General features: G+C 43.0%; 1 protein-coding gene across 1 annotated transcript in view; it reads right to left on the bottom strand.

The window, feature by feature from the left end:
• Positions 1–16,558, bottom strand: part of CCBE1 (collagen and calcium binding EGF domains 1) — a 682,825-nt gene that overhangs the window by 37,054 nt on the left and 629,213 nt on the right. The window lies entirely within an intron of this gene.

The raw sequence follows: 16,558 nt of genomic DNA on the forward strand, positions 1-16,558 counted from the left end.
CATCTCCACTCAAGAGCAGGGATGATTGGGCAACCGAGCGCATGACACAATTGACTCCTCAGGGAAACCGTGGTCACTCAGAGCTCATCTATTGCTCTCAGTTATATTAGTCTCACATATGCAAGGACAATCAGAGTATAGTTCAATAAGATTTTATTGAAGTAACTGCATCTTGGATAATAAAGCATGGGTTGCAATAACTCGGGCAATAAAGCAATGCAGGAATAAAATTGTGCCAAGGAGAGTGAAACATAAAAATAATACTACCATATTGTCACTATAATCGTTAAGTATAGCTCCTACCAAGGCTATTTTAGAGCACAGAATGTTATGCTCTAATTCTGCCCTTCAGGTTCCCCTGGGAAGACATCATCCCTCATACCTGAGCAAAAGGCCTGCTGTCTACATAAGCAGCTGCAGCGGAGAACTCAGCAATCAGCATACATTCCTGGTCATCTGGCCGGAATCTCCCTCTAATGTACATGGGTCAAAGTAGTGTTTTTATAATAAAACAGCTGATGTTCCAAGAAAGGATTCCAACGTAAGAGTGTATATGTTTCTGTGAACATTAGAGACAAAGAGTACTACTTTTGACAGAAACCTATCTTACTGAAGCCTTGAGAAAAGCACTGAGTGAAAGAAATGTCTTGTTTAAGAACACAGTGCTGGCCTAGGCAAAGAACAGCTAGATAGAGAAAGTAAAACAAGACCGTAAATGTGGCTATTGTTAAAATAATACAGCAAAGCTGAATAAAATACTCGGTTGATGTGCACAGCGGCAGACCTAGTTTGCTAAAAAAACATGTATGAAGCTCTCTTCATCACAATATATAATACTAACAATCGCAATCTGTCACTATGGGGGTCATTCTAAGTTTGGCGGGCGGCGGTCGCCGCCCGCCAAACTTACGCCGCCAAAAGACCGCGGAAAACCGCCAGAAACAGGCTGGCGGGAAGGGGGTCGGAATCCCCATGGAGGATTCTCCCAGCCGGGGCTAATCCGGCGGGAAACCGCCGGACCCAGCTGGGCGACCGCGGCTTTACAGCCGCGGTTGGAATACCACATGAAGCACCGCCAGCCTGTTGGCGGAACTTCCGTGGACAGCCAACCTGGCGGTCTATGACCGCCAGGGTTGGAATGAGGGCCTATATGTCCAATTCACGAATACAAATCTATGCCCTGGTTTTGGTTTGGGTGTGAATGTAGAAAGTAAGATCCAGAAGTCCTGGTCTCAGAGAGTGTGTGGTGGAAGATAGGGAGTCTAGTATCTTGAAAAGATATACCCTTCTATAATATTGTATATACTATGTTGGTTAATTAGGAACAAAGGGCCAGATGTACAACCTTTGCGAGTCGCAAAACAAAATGTACAACAGTGTTAAGTACACTGTTTGTGATTCCCAATGGGGTCCCACATGACCTACCTCATCAATATTCATGAGTTAGGTCTCAATTTGCAACCCCACTGGGAATGGCCGCACTCACAGGGATGGTGGCCTGCAGGAGACATCAGACCACCATGTCGTGACTGCTTTTTAAATAAAGCATTTTTTTTTTAATGCAGCCCGTTTTCTTTACAGGAAAACAGGATGCATTTCAAATTATTTCAGAGTAGGCAGAGGTCCATGGGACCACTACCCGCTATGAAAAAGTAGTTTTGCTTCCAATCACAATGGGGGGGGTCCCTTAGGGACCCCTTTCCATTTGAGAATGGGTTAATGCCAATTTGAAATTGGTGTTAACTGCGATTGTTTTGCGACCATATCCATGGTCACAAAACAATCATACATACTACTGCGACTCGCAATTAGAAAGGGTTACCCTTGGAATGCCCCTTCCTAACTGCAACTCGCAAACCCTTTTTGCGATTCGGTAAATAGATTACTGAATTGCAAAATTGGGTTTGCACATTGGGAAATGCTTTTTTCTTGTCGCAAACGGCCCGATTCTTTGAAAAAAGCTTTTTGTGTCTGGCTTAAAGTATCTTTTGTAGGTGTATGTAAGAAAGGTGGCTAGGTTAGGAAATACATCTAGAGAGCAGACTATGGTACAGTCCATGGGCAAGCTTTCACAACACACGTGCCAGATGATGATCGCAGAGTCAAACTACAGGATATCCTGAAGTATTATCATTTAGCATTGTGGGCTGAGTGCAAGACTTTCTGCGAGGAAGGTTCAGGAGGAGGTGGCTGCACTGATACAACTCAGGGGGAAACACAGGTAAAAGACTAATGCATGTACGGTACTTCACCAAATATGTAAAAAGAAAAATAATTAAGTAATATATAGAGGTTTTCTAACAAGCAACAACCAGATACAATTTAAAAATGCTAGAGACACAATGGAGAGAATGGTTTTACTCTTTCAATGCAAGTTAAAAGGAACGCCGTTGAACATTGCTCTCCCAATAAAATCAATTGTATACAATGGGGAACAGTGAAATAGCTAGTTTTAGGGTTTGTCCTGGAGAAGGATGCGATCGGACATACATGCATACAACACACGTATAACATACCCAACTTAAATGAGAATATATGTGAATAGTTAAAAAGTAAGTACATGCAAAAGTATAACTTTCTCTTTGCAAATTCTATGAACCTGATTCACAAAGGATCTGTTATGAATCATTGTGAATTACTCTTGTAGTACTCCTAATTTCTTTCCTTCTATTTAAAGAGAGACATCTCTGCTTGCACTTTAGTGAAATCCATTTATGAGCATGTGAAGTAGTACTATGTTACATACTCAAAACTGCTTGTGTAAATTGTCCTGCACTATATCTATGCCTTTGTGAATAAATAATTTACATTGAACAGATAGTAATCCTACCATTCCAGCTGGACTTACCACTGACACTTTCAGGGCAAGCAGAAAATGCCAGTGGTTTTATTTCCATAATCAGGGAAATATACATGCAGTAAAAAACACACAACATATCCTTGTCTGTGGTGTTATTCCGCATTCCTGAGAGGAAAGTCATAACCTCTGAAATTTGGTGCAGGGAAACCAGCTAGACTCAGAGATTTTGGTCCCTGGTAACATAGCATCAAATTCTAATGATGAAGAGATTCTCCTTGTGAAAAGTCTCACTAAAAGTTATTGAGCAGAATATGTGAGGATATACATGTTGACTTGACAAATTAGAGCAGTTGGAGGTAAAACTGACGGTTTACATATAAGATAAAGTACCCCCTGCAAAATCTGAGTTCATTTATCACGTCATGGATTTCTAAGATGACTTGTAATGTCCTTACAATTTATGGAAGGAGGTACTTTATTCCTTATAATAGATGGTCACCCCCTACACCCTTCACACAAACCACTTAAATCCTTAGTATGCTGCTCTTTCACATGAAAGTAATAGGTTGTTTGTAAACATGAAGAATAAAGTAGAATCACTAGTGCAAAATGAAATACTAAAAAGCAATTAGATATTTGTTGCAAATAGATGATAAAATCAGTTAATACAAGTCAGATGAAAAAAATGCTCTAGCTCAGAATGCGTAGAAACATGCAGAAAGATTCTGTCTTTCCTATATTTTCCTGAACCATGTAAAAATAAACATGTTGCCATAAATACATATTTTCTGCTTATCACTGTTCCTAGAAAAAGAGCAGAAGAAACCACATTTCTTTTTTATTTTTTTAAATGAGCAGCTTTATTTATTCTCTGTGACCTGCCTTTCACCTTTGATGCTGGCTCTGCCAGCAGGCATTCTCATGTCAGATGTCAACTGTGATAAGTTATTTCACTTGAACAGCTACTTCATTTCTTTATCACAGGTGAATAGGTGGGTCACAATTCATCTGTAATACGGAAATTAGAGACTAAAGGCCTGATCTAGATTTCAGTGGATGGGTTACTCCTTCACAATGGTGACAGATATCCCATCTGCCAAAATAATGAATCCCATTATTTACTGGGCAATCTCCTAGCTTTTATACAGGGATTGCAGGCTCCCATACATTATAAAGTAATTACATGAGCTATGTCAGGTCTTCCGTTACAGGATGACTCATCTTTGGATGCCTTACATATCAAGTGAAAGACCCAATCACTGTTTAACTTCCAATGGTGGATGGGTGCTAATGACATGATCTATATGTAGCACTATGGCGTGACTATTCTGGCACTCTGGCATTTCCCCAATAGGCTGCAGGCTCTGGCACTAGTTTCAGAGCAGGAGGGGCTGCCATGAACCAAGCGCCCATGGCCTGCCCTAGTCTTGGCCTCCTGCAGTGTGTAGCTGGTTTTAACATTTTTTTCCAGGCTTGAGTTACGTTTCGAGTTCGGCCCTGATGGAGAGCTAGTAAAGAGGGGGCTTGGGGAGGCGTTAATGAGACGGTGACCAATGAAGGTTAGTGATTGGAAGAGCAAGTTCCTACCATGAGGTAACATAAGGCATATCAAAAACAAATTAAGCCAAGAGTAAATTACAGGTCCCCTTTTCAACTGAAAAACAGTACTTAGAAAGAAGGAAGTGTTGTTTCTTTGATAGGAAGTGAGGTATTGTGCTAAACATGGCCTTCCCACCTTGCTACTCCTGTTAAAGAATGACTGAAATAACCTTCAGAGAATTCTATTCATTAATCAGCTGAGAGCATACTACCTGCATTGCATATATGGAAGCCATATTAGGGGGCATATTTACAAGAAAGTGGAGCATCAGAGATGATGCAGCACTTTTCTGGCGTTCCCCCATCACAATGGCGGTCGTTAGCACAAGAGAGTCAAAATGTTGACGCTATTGTTGCGCTTTGCTATACTAGCATCGAAAATGTTGACGCTAGTGTAGCAAAGCACAGAGAGCCCCACTGAATATAATGGGTGCATCATTTTAACGCCTGCTCTGAGTAGGCGTTAAAAGTGACGGAACAAATGGCACAGTGAAATGTTGTAAATTTCACTGCATAATTCTTTTGGGCCCCCCTGTGGGGTAACGCCACATTGCATACATTATGCCTGAGGCAGGCAAAATGTGGTGCCAGGGGTTTCAAAGCGGCACAATGCATGCATGGGGCCACTCTGTAAATATGGTGCGTGGAAATTGCCTCCTAAATGTCACATTAACATCAAAAGAAATGACGTTGGTGTGGCGCAAGGAGGCGCAAGGGGCTTGTAAATTTCCCCCTTAGCGCTTTAGGAATGTGGTTCCCAACCTATGGTTTGGGGGGCCCCTGGGGACCTGTGTTGCCTCCTCAGGGGGTCCATGTAAAGTGGCTAAATGTACAACATACATTTTTTAATTGTACTGTAAACGTCAAGGAATTTGAAATTAGAGGCTAAAAGTTAAATCAGTACCCTAAGAGTGATTTGTGGGGGCAGTGCCGGTGCATCAAACAGAACATAGTATGGGTGATGTGTGGCTTCAGTTGAATTTAGAAAAGCTCCAACTTTCCTATTACAATTAAAATGTATGTGTTTTGATTTATTTTGTTTGCAAATTAAATAAAATGTGTTTATTGTGCAGTTCAAATCACCAACAGTGTTTTGCCCGGGGTGCCCAGCTTCCAGTAATGACTCGGCAGGTAGGGGGTCCCTGGATTTCAATACTGATTCAGCGGGGGTCCCCAGTTTCCAGTAATGATGAAGTGGGCATCCACAGTAGTCAAAAGGTTAAAACCACTGTTTTACAACATTCTTGTCTTTGCTCCGGGTTGTGTTATGTGCAAATTACAATTGTAAAACACTTTACCAGATTTCAGCTTCACAACTAACTCACTGGTGATTATTAAAAACGTGGTCTGTGGTGGTCTTTGTTTTTCGTAAGTATGGTTCACGGAAATATGTTAAACCTATGCTTTAGTACAAAACATACAAGCAGCACACATAAGACAAACATTGCTTTTGTACATTTTTTATAAAAGGAGGCAGCTGTTATTTCCCTTTAGCAGTGCTCCAGTATTTGTTACACACTGCTTTTGCTTCGGGACAGTCCTATGAATTGGTGCTTCATTTTCCTCTTGTACGCTGAACCTAGGCATAATATTTACAGTAGCAGGGACTCTGAACAAGTGGATATTTTTGTATAAGAATAAAACTCGATCTGTGCTAATGTTTGGTGACAGCTGCTGTATCCATCTGTGGGCACTAGAATCTCTGGCGCTGATGTACACCATGAACAGTCAAACAGGACTAGACTGCCGATACACATGTGGGATTATTTGAGTCACAATCGTCCTTCAAACACATTTGATGGTACACCGAGCTAAAATTAAATTTTTAAGAGCACTTTTCCTAATCCCATGTGAAAATGAACTCGTGAGTACTGAGTTGGAGAAGGACTGACAATCCAGATTGATTCATTGATGATCCTTGGAGCAGGCATCTGCAACAAGTAGCTCATGAGCTACTGGGAGCTCTCTAGCAACCTGTAAGTAGTTCTCCTGTGTGCAGCCACCTGAACTATATTAGAAGATTTTGCTTGGTTAAATTAATGTACATATGCCAAATTGAAAAAATATGTATTTTGAACAAAAATGTTTGTATTTCAGAATGAATACGCTGATGTTTGAATAGCTGAATTTCCAAAATATATTTAAAGCTGATATTTGAGTAACAAAAATCAAGCAGTACTGGGGAGACTATTACTAATAATATTAGCTTGATGCTAGATGAACTGCATGTATGGCTGTTGTGTATTACCGGTGTGTTACCCATGTAGAGGCATCTGGCATTTTTTTTACATTGCGGATGGCAGCTATGCCTGATACACGAAGGTGATCACTGCTAGTAATCATACATATGATGGCCACTAATCTTGTCTGATGTCACAACTACTACATCTCTAATAATAATATTAGTACCCCAGAGTATTTTTTGTTGAGCACAAGTAGCTCTTATTACAGAAAAGGTTGGAGACCCCTGCCTTAGAGCAATACAAAAACATATCATGCCATTCCTTTTACAAACTATGTCAACTGCAGCGGAAGCCAAACGTTAATTCAAAAGAGTCCTTGTCAAATACAGAAAGGTTCTTCTCTAACATTAAGGTCCTTGTTAGGAATACCCCATATTTTGGTGCAGGGATACAAGGGGATGAATCACTGTTTTCGACTGGTAATGTCAAAGTGAATTTAGAATTAACAAATATGTGTGTTTAGGTACCATGAACAGACTGTAAATTATATAATTGAACTGTATTTAACATAACTAATCATTTTAAAATGAGATGACTAGGCCTCAAATCCACTTCCATTTGTTGTTTTTAGTACATTCTTTAGTGCACCAAGAGTTGAAAACAGGGCCGGCTTTAGCACTGGTATCGCCCAGTGGGTCAGTGCCACCCGCATCCCCCCTGACCATCTCCTCGAATTCCCTCACTACCCCACTGGCAAAAGTGCCCCTTATCTCTCAATAGCCCCTCTCTCACATGCATTTCATTTGTTTTAAAGCACTGGAAAAGGCTCGCTTTACTAATCCACTCAGCTATCCACATAAATTACAGATCTGTTCTTTGCAGTAGGCATATTGACCCTATGCGCTACTTTATGGTGAGTCAAAAGTGCCACTAGACAAAACGCTGATCTCTCTCTCCAGCAGGAACATTCATCACAAGAATTATCTTGACATTTTTATTGCTGCCTGAAAGCTGGATGCACAAGGAACTCTGCAGTAGGTGCTTTTAAAATTGTAAGTTATTGCTAAAAACAGCGCCCTCCCTCACCCTAAACCCACCCCTGAGGTTAGTGTTCCCACCAGGTCAGCACCCATTGCGGCCACATTGGTGACATCTCCCTAAAGCCGGCACTGGTTGAAAATGTGTCCTTCACCATTTTGTAAAATATCCTTAATTCAAACAGTTTTAGGGTCTTCTTTTGTTTTATCTTCAAAACATAACTTCTTGTTGCTGATGTTCTGAAAAAAGTAGCAAAAGTTGACTAGCTTTATTAGGCCACTTCCTCTGGCTAGCAGAATTGTAAAATGTAATTTTAAATGTCTCTTTGCTTTCTTTTTTGTGGAACAATACAGGATTATTCATTAGCACTAGAACAGAAATCTTTTTTCATGTGATGTGTTTTCTTTTTTATATTATCTTATTTTATTTGCATTTACATATTGAAAAAAATTCATAGTACCCCAAGAAAATTGCATCCATTTTGACTCAAAGTGTTGCTTTTCAGTTTTGCCAAATAAAATTACTTTATTAGATTCCAAATAATAAACAAATATAATTCGGAAAAAAATAGCAAAATCAACAATGATAAAGCTCCAAGCCATCAGTCCTTGTCCCCCCCACCCCACTGCCCCCCTTTCCGAAAAATAAATTACTTGGCCTGGCAAACAATCAGGGTGTTGAAGATAGTCCATATTAGTTTCACTGTTTACCCCAGATCTTGGAGAACTTTGCAGGGCAACTCCAGGCAATGTAGAATGGTTCCTCCAGTTTAACGCACCAGTCCACTGCAACGCGCCATTGTTTTGGTGTCATGAGGAGGGCTGTTTCTAGGCATGATCAATGTCTCTTTTTGCTGTCAGAGTTGCAAATCCAATCAATGTTCTGTCTTCACGAGGCCCTCCTAGCCCATCAAGCACACCCAGTAGTGCCACCTTGAGCGTTAATTGTATGGAGGTATCCAGGACTGATGACAAGGTAGCGCCAACCCAGGACCAGTATAATGCAATCCATGACCAAAGACACATCATAAGAAAGAAACCAGCCTCTGAGGACTGGTGATGCTTACATCTGGGATCTTTAAGGATGTGTTGCATTGCCCAGACCCTGGAGAGTCATATAGGTTTGGTGGAGATAGTTCAACTGGATCAGCTGTAGGCCGATATTGCCAGCTCCCTGGAAGCCATACAGGCCTTTTGCTAGTCAACCTCATACAATTCCCCAATTCTGTAATACGTAGAGAAAACGAAGTAGTGTCATCATTTTTATCAATGTGACTCTACCAAGAAGATTCAAGGGGAGGTCGAGACATGCTGTTAAGCTAGCCCTAGTGCTACTCAAGAAGGGAGTCAAGTTAAGGGCCCGACTAAGCTCCAGTGTAGTCGCCACGTGTACACCCAGGTTTCTGAAACTGAGCCGGCGTAGGGAAATTCCCACCCTCTAGTTGGCCGATGCATTATCTCCCCTCAGAGGAACGAGAAGTGATTTTGCCTTATTAAGGTGCAACGAAGGGACCTCCTCAAAAAGACAAAGGAGTAGATCAGAACGTCATCCACGTACAACGCTATTCTGTCCTCAAAGGTGCTTGTCCAGTGCCAGCCCTCGAGTTGTGCATCGCACCGGACCAAAGGTGCCAAGGGCTCAATGGAGTGGGCAAAGGGCAATGGGGAAAGGTGACAGCCCTGTCGGGTTCCATCGTCAATTGGAAACTCATTGGATAGCATTCTGTTGATGCAGACTTGAGCCATCAGGTGTGAGTAAAGAAAGGAGATCATCACGTGGAAACGGGGCCAAAAGCCAATACAAAGCAGTAATGCCACCAAGTAATCCCAGTTGACCGTGTCAAAGTCCTTTTCAAAGTCGACAACAAAATCGCTAAATCCCCTGTCAAATCTCCTAGACAAGAACACAGTGCAATCGTCAGATGCAATTCTGGTTACTGCTGTTTGGCATAAAGCTACATTCATCAGAATGTATCATGGAGGTAAATGCCGGGTGGAACCTGTTCACCAGAATCTTGGCGTATACTTTAATGTCAGCATTAATCATTGAAATGGGGGGATTGGATCTGCAGTCCAGTGAGGGTGTGGTGGTTTTAGAAATGAAAACATTAGTTGTCAGGTTTAGGCCTTTGGGAAACAATCTAAATGGGGAACCAGTTGGTAGTGAAATGTGGAGTAATATTCAAGGGGGAGGCCGTCTGTTCCTGGGGTCTTCCTGGACTTCAGGTCTCTAATGAATTTCATCTTCTGTGATCGGTTCCTCTAACGCTGTCCCCTGGGTCGGAGTCAAGGAAGGGATTGGGATTTTGTTAAGGAGCGGTTGAGAACTCTCCATGGGGGGTCATGGGTTGCAGGTGTAAAGCCACCGAGTATAGGCTGCAAACACTGTCACAATTTCAGGGGCTGCAAGGACCATAGAGCCGGAATCGTCAGTCACCACGGGGATAATTTGTGAAACAATGTCCTGAGGTGCCAGTCTATATAAAAGAGCACCATTTTTGTCACTGTGCTCATAAATACGCTGGGTGGTCACCCTCCAAAAATGGCATGCCTCACACAAGAGTAGCTGCCGTAGTGCGGTCCATTCTACATCAAGTTGGCGGGTGAGCCTCCCACTAATCGCTCCGGTTAACCTAGACTCATTGTCAAGTATGCGAGTCTCCAGTTCCATAATATCTTGTTGTTTATCCCTTTCTTTATGTTTAAGATAGGTCCTCGCCTGTCCCCAAGTCATTGGCTTACTAGCCGCCCAGAGGCTTTGTACAGAGCCACTATCAATCTCAAACAGGGTGTGAGCTATCAAGCTAGATGTTCCACTAATCCCTCATCCAGAGCCAAGCATTGAGATGACACATGGGGCGACTGGCAACCAGTCGCAGAAATTGTAAGGAGTGATGAGAAATACCTTGGGGGAGCATTGACATTCCCGCAATGGTGGAACTATCCGTCGCTGAAAGGAAAACATAGTCAATACAAAACAGCAAATGGGTGGAGGCTGACATATGAAAATAGGCCCTCTCATGCAGATTCCAAACCCTCCAGACATTTCAGAAGTCATGTGATGTGTTTTCTGTATTACATTTGATATTATGGTGTATCATTTGTTTCACATCATGCTGACAGTGTGATTTTTCTGCTTGAAGTACCATATGAAGTGTTCTTTTTGGGATGTTTGAAACATTTGCCCAGGTTTTCATTCTGAGCTGTTTCTATGTCGTATGGTTATTTAATTCTGTACTTAGAATCATTTTGAGAGCTTTCCCCTCTACTTAGCGGAGCAGTCTCCATGGTGGTCTTCTTTGTAAAGCAATACCTAAAAACTTTTAAAGACCTTTTGTTGCTCACTTTGGAGGCAAACTCCCTGCTCGGCCCTCTTATTGATTTTATACTTAGAGTGTTTTGCATATTTACATTACCTATCTAGGTGAGGAAGCCATATGATAATTCACTCTTTGATTCTTTCCTTAGAATATATTTGCTTTATTTTGCCTTGTGCTAGACTGAATCTGGTTCTGGCTATTTAACTAGAATAGAGATTGAGACCTATGCTAATTCTCATTATTTGCATTTTGAGAATTTATTGACATTTTGATTTGGACTGGCTATTTTTGCCTTCTGTAATGATACTGACATTTAAATAAACCTTCATGATTTTTACTTTAAACCTTGTCTGGTATAGGTTTGATTTGACTTGGTTTATCTCTATTCCACTGTCTTCATTTGGGAATCTCACAAGGTCCCAGATCCCGAAAATGAGCGCATAGAATAATAATTTAGTGTCAACAGTTTTTGGGAGAACAAATTAGCACCAACAGTTTCCCCAATGCAAAGTACAGTAGTTAAAATTAATTTTCTCTGGAATGGGGAGTTCCACAAAGACCCTAGAATATCAGCTCCAAGTCCATGTGTTTTTCCCGATTCCACAGAAAGTAACAGGCCCAAATCCACATTATTTTTCCACCTTCTTGTAGCAGGTGGTCAATGTATGCAGGGGCATTGTTGTGGCCTGTGTTGGAGGTGGGAAAGTGATGGGGTAGGACAAGGGGCAATAGTGGAGAGGTGAGGGTGTGTTGCTTTCCCATGCTGCAGGAAGAGGGTGGACAGTGTACAGATGCTGCACTTACCCACATTCCCAGTAGTCCCTCTGTTAGGTCTAGTATAACCAGAATTACTGCCGGGTCCAGTATTTGAAGGCCTGGTAATTCCCAGCCTGGAAACACTGAAAGACCTGGAATTTGTCTTGAATGGTAATCCCCCTAATGGGATACTGCTCTGGCAACTCTTACCAATGACCTAAGAGGGATATTTCTCTGCTTTCTTCTCATGATACAGCACGTTCCTTAATGTGGAGAACATGGTTTTAATCTTTGAAACTGCACAGAACTATAGTAACCACCAAGGTACTCTAAACCTCCTTCAAATTTGTTCTTCCAAAAGGACTAGAGCTTGGACCTTTTCTTCTGATTTGAGCATCATATTGTGTTCCGAATGATGTCTCCATCCAAGAATATCTATTCCCACCTTCCTAGCATACACCATGCCCTGCATACAGTGAGGAGCATTGTCATGCTTTGTTTCTAAATACAACCTAGATTTGACCTCAGAGGAAACAAGAGATTTGGCAACACGCTATGGATTGAACTGCAACGCGTTGATAAACCAGTAGGTCTTACTTTTGTAACCTAATGGCTTTGCCAGTAGTTTGTATCCATCTTGCACAGCATTCAGATGCTGTGCAGCATGGCTAACGGTTGGGGAAAAATAGCAATTGATTCAACCGCCCATGTCATTTTGTAGGCATGAGCAAAACACATGCCTACAAAATGGTGCTGGTGCTTTTTTGAAAAACAATATCAATCAAAGATGCGTTACTAACTAAAAAGAAAATAAACTGCACAAAAATGTGTTAATTTTTTTAACGAGCAAGGGTGGGAAGTAAGCAATGGGGGTACTAAGGAGCAGGGGGCGGACAGTGTAACGCAGAATCAACACAAGGGAGCATGAAATCAACAGGTGGCGGGTGAGAGGTTGGTGGGAGCAACACAGAGGGTGGGGTGGGAGGAATGGAACAATGGGGAGAGAGAAGGAGGGTGGGGTGGGACAGCAACATGGAGGGAGTGGGAAGGGAATGGAAATAAGCACACAGGCAAGCACAACAGCGAGCAGACAAGGTGAAGCACTCAGATGCCAGAGAGTAAAATGAGTGCAGGGGGGCAGATGTACATGAGGGAGTTAGCTGGAAAACATATGCTCTCTCATGGAGTGCTGAATACAAAAGAAAACAAGCATTGGCAGAGCCAATATGTCTCGCCTTTTGGACCTTAAAAGTGTTTAGACATGCAGCACATTATCTTGGGTCTCTTGCTTCCCTCAACTAACTCATAATGTGGTTAATAAAAAGCATTTTTGCGATTCGTAAAAAACTTTTCTGAAACGCAAAATAGGGTTAAGGCATTAGAAAAAGGGATTCTACAGTCGCAAACCCTGTGATTTTGCAAATCATGTTTGTGACCAAAAAATGCCTTAGTAAATGAGGTCCAGTGTTTGATCCTGCCAACTAGTTTCAAAACCTGTTAAATAGACTACTGGATAGAGACATGTTAGGTACTTTCAGTACTTTAGGAGAGAAGCAGGTATGCTTTAGAGTTAGCCAATTAATTATAAAAGTGGGCCGATGGGAATACATCAAAGAAGTTACTGGTAGAGTGTGTGTCATACTTGTGGAAAGGTGAAGGGGTTTCTAAAGAAGTTGGAGACCGAAGGATAACAGGTCCATTTTATTTCAGAGGAAAGATGTGATTTTCTTACTTGTTATACTATTATTTACTCAAGAGCAACAGCTCTGTGGCTAAATTAACTGCATAGGAAATGAGCATGGGGTCATAATTAGAGGTTTGATGTGTACAATGTTACTGACATCGATCTACCCTGCTGCTGTGCGGCAGACAATATTTGCTAATAAGAAGAGCACCAAGCAGTCCTGAAAGCACGGGAGAGCAACAAGTGTTACTCAGTGAACCAAGTGAAGTCCTGCTGCCACAGCAGTGGGTGAAGGAAGCAGTTGCAGGGTGACTGGCACAGTCTGATTGATGGGAAAACAGCTTGAGGTTGGGAGGGCAGAGCACAGTGGTAAGTGACTGGCACAGGAACTGCTTGTCAGCAGTGGTGTGACTGACACAGCAATCAGGAAACTTGTATAGCTGTGGATGAGTGCACAATGGTGAGTGAGTAGCAGAGCAGTGAGTGATTGGCCCCGCAGTCAGGAGGATGGCTTAGCTGGGGATACCAGCTACATTGATGAGTGGCGCACGTCAGGTAATTGGTACAGCTGGGTTTTGTGCTGCAGTTGTGGAATGACTGGCAGAGCACCGTGAATGGATAGTGGTTGCATGATGCCCCCCTCCCTTGCACGCTACATCACTATGGACCTTGTGAGGTGGAGTACTTTCTATGTACTTGTACAAAGAACGTGCCTGTAATTAGCTGACCTGGGGGCGGAGGGTAGTTGGAGAGTTCACACAGACGTGCACTCTTCAGAAACCTTGTGGAGATCTCACCAACCCCTGGTACCTTGGGTTCCTGGGCTCCGCAGCTGCTCCTGTCCTCAGCTGCTATTCTGGCCCATCAAAGAACAAAGGTATAAAGACTCACCCCGACATCATACTGCCTGATTTCAAAATCAAGGTAGTGTCAGGATGGAAACTTACTGCATTGCACAAAAGGAAAAGCGTGGGTGATTTCCTTGGCGTCTTGGAGAAATGCCATTTTGGTGTTTTTATATGTGCCTCAAGCTGTGATCATAGAAATAGGACAGTTGTAATCAGTATCGTTGTCGGAGGAAACAAACAGGAACAACAGTTTGTTTTACACATGTTCAAATAAGTTCTAAGGCGGGAGATGATAAACAAATGAAGATCTGAAGTAGCAGATGGTAACCAGAGTAAACAAATAACTTGGTGGTCATCTTACCATGTCTGTAACCTGGGAGCGGGAAATGGATGCCCATTTGTGATCTGTTGCCACCTCTCCTCCTCTTGCTCGATCAGGGCAACGGGGGCCCAGGTGTGCAGCTTCACCGAGGTGCTGAGGCAGGAGGTGGCCAACACTGACGCTTGGTCCAACTGATGCCCCCTCCTCCCAGCTTAGGCCGGGCAGAAGGGCTGGAGGAGAAGCGGTCTGAGCAGCCAGGTAAGCAACGGCCCACAGCGGCTCAACAGAGGCGCTTGTAACCCTGGGACACCAGCTGAGCAAAGTTCAGCCCCGCCCCGTCAGCCCCGACAGTCACAGGCACACAGCTAAGATTGGTTTCTTCTGCCGCCTCATGCAGTGCTAGTTGTCATTGTCAAACAACGGGCTTTTACAAAGAGGGACAGCAGTTCTGAAAACAAGGGAATGGTATTGGTGACACATTCACGTTCACCCGACTTGCTCCGAGAGCGGCACTGTAAACCCAATAATGGGTTTTATATCCCATGAGTTTCCAGTATCCTAACAGGGGTCATTGGGAGCAGTGACGGATACTTAAGGTGAACAAGCGAGCTGAAACGAGAGAGGAGAAAGAAAAAAGTAGTGCCCCGGAACAAAACATAAGGCAGATAGTGAAATAATTCATGTAGCAGGGACAGTTTTCAGGGCGGGTCCAAAACAGCCAAAAGATGGGACAAATGTAAAGTATTGACCAAACAAACCAGAGGAAGTTTTAAAGGCAGACCAAGGAATGAATTAAAGTGATACAGCAAGTCTAGAAGACAGTGCACGCTCGCTGCCTAGGCTTGACCTAACAAGTAATGCCTGCAAAGCAAGTGGTGGAAGCAAGATGTCAGCCAAACAAAGAGAAGAGGGAATGCTTCTCGGGAGGAACAAACAGACGATTGACAAGCTAGGACATGAATAAGAATCAGGCTAATGAAAGTGCTAGGAAAGTCAACCAATGGTTAGCAATGGTAGAGCTTCAAATCCTGCTTTGTTCTTGGTAAGTAATATGCCTCAAAACAGCACACACACTGTCTAGGCGACGCAACCTAGAAAGGATCTTTGCATGTGCACTGCAAGCAGCTATTGCTGCAGTGTTGGTCTTGCTGTAAAAGCAAAGCAAACAAAAGAGAGTCCTCTTCCCACTGATTTGATGTTAGCAGGTTGTTCACACCACCTGCCCTGTCCTCAGCATGCTACCAAGTGAAATTCCGATTGACACCTTGGCCAAGACATGACTCCCCTTCTACCACACACGTATCTCTCCAGTCTTAAACTTTCTCTTTTCAGTCCTTCCTGGTTGTGTAAAATGTCAAGAAATTATTTCCGTGCACTTAGGAATTCATTGTGTAAAAATGGTAGATTTGAGGGGAATGACATATAGGGACATGGACTTAATTGAGGATGCTTTGTTTTTTCACACTTAATAATATTACTGCCCAGGTCAGTAGCAGTGATTTAATCAACATCTGATAAAGGAAGCCCTGTAATGATTCAAACTTAGGGCCTCATTACAAGTTTGGCGGACAGGAAGACCTGTCCGCCAAACATCTGACAGGGAGGTTGCTGCCTTACTGGCTACCTCCCCGCCGGGCCCATTATGACCACAGTGTTCACCCGTCAGCCTAGCGGGAAAGTGCCGGCAGCATTGTCGCCTGCTCATTAATCGAGCCGGCGCCAATGCTGCCGCCCACAGGGGGAACCAGCATCCTCGCAATGCTCACAGTCTGCGCAGCAGGGGAGGAGTGTAGGCAGGTAGTGTGGAATGAGTAGACTGACGCCAGCGCACGGAGGTGAGTAAGTGACTCCTGTCTTGTTGAAATATTGTGGTTCCTATTTGAGCACAATCTCACAAAGAAAAGAATTGGAGTCTGCTGAACCCTGTGTATCTGACCCCTGTGTATCTGATCACAGCTACACAACTCTAGTGATGCAGCACACGTCTTTTTTGTTGTTTCAGTTGCGAT

This window comes from Pleurodeles waltl, chromosome 1_1 (genome assembly GCF_031143425.1).
Source record: "Pleurodeles waltl isolate 20211129_DDA chromosome 1_1, aPleWal1.hap1.20221129, whole genome shotgun sequence".
Taxonomy (NCBI): domain Eukaryota; kingdom Metazoa; phylum Chordata; class Amphibia; order Caudata; family Salamandridae; genus Pleurodeles; species Pleurodeles waltl.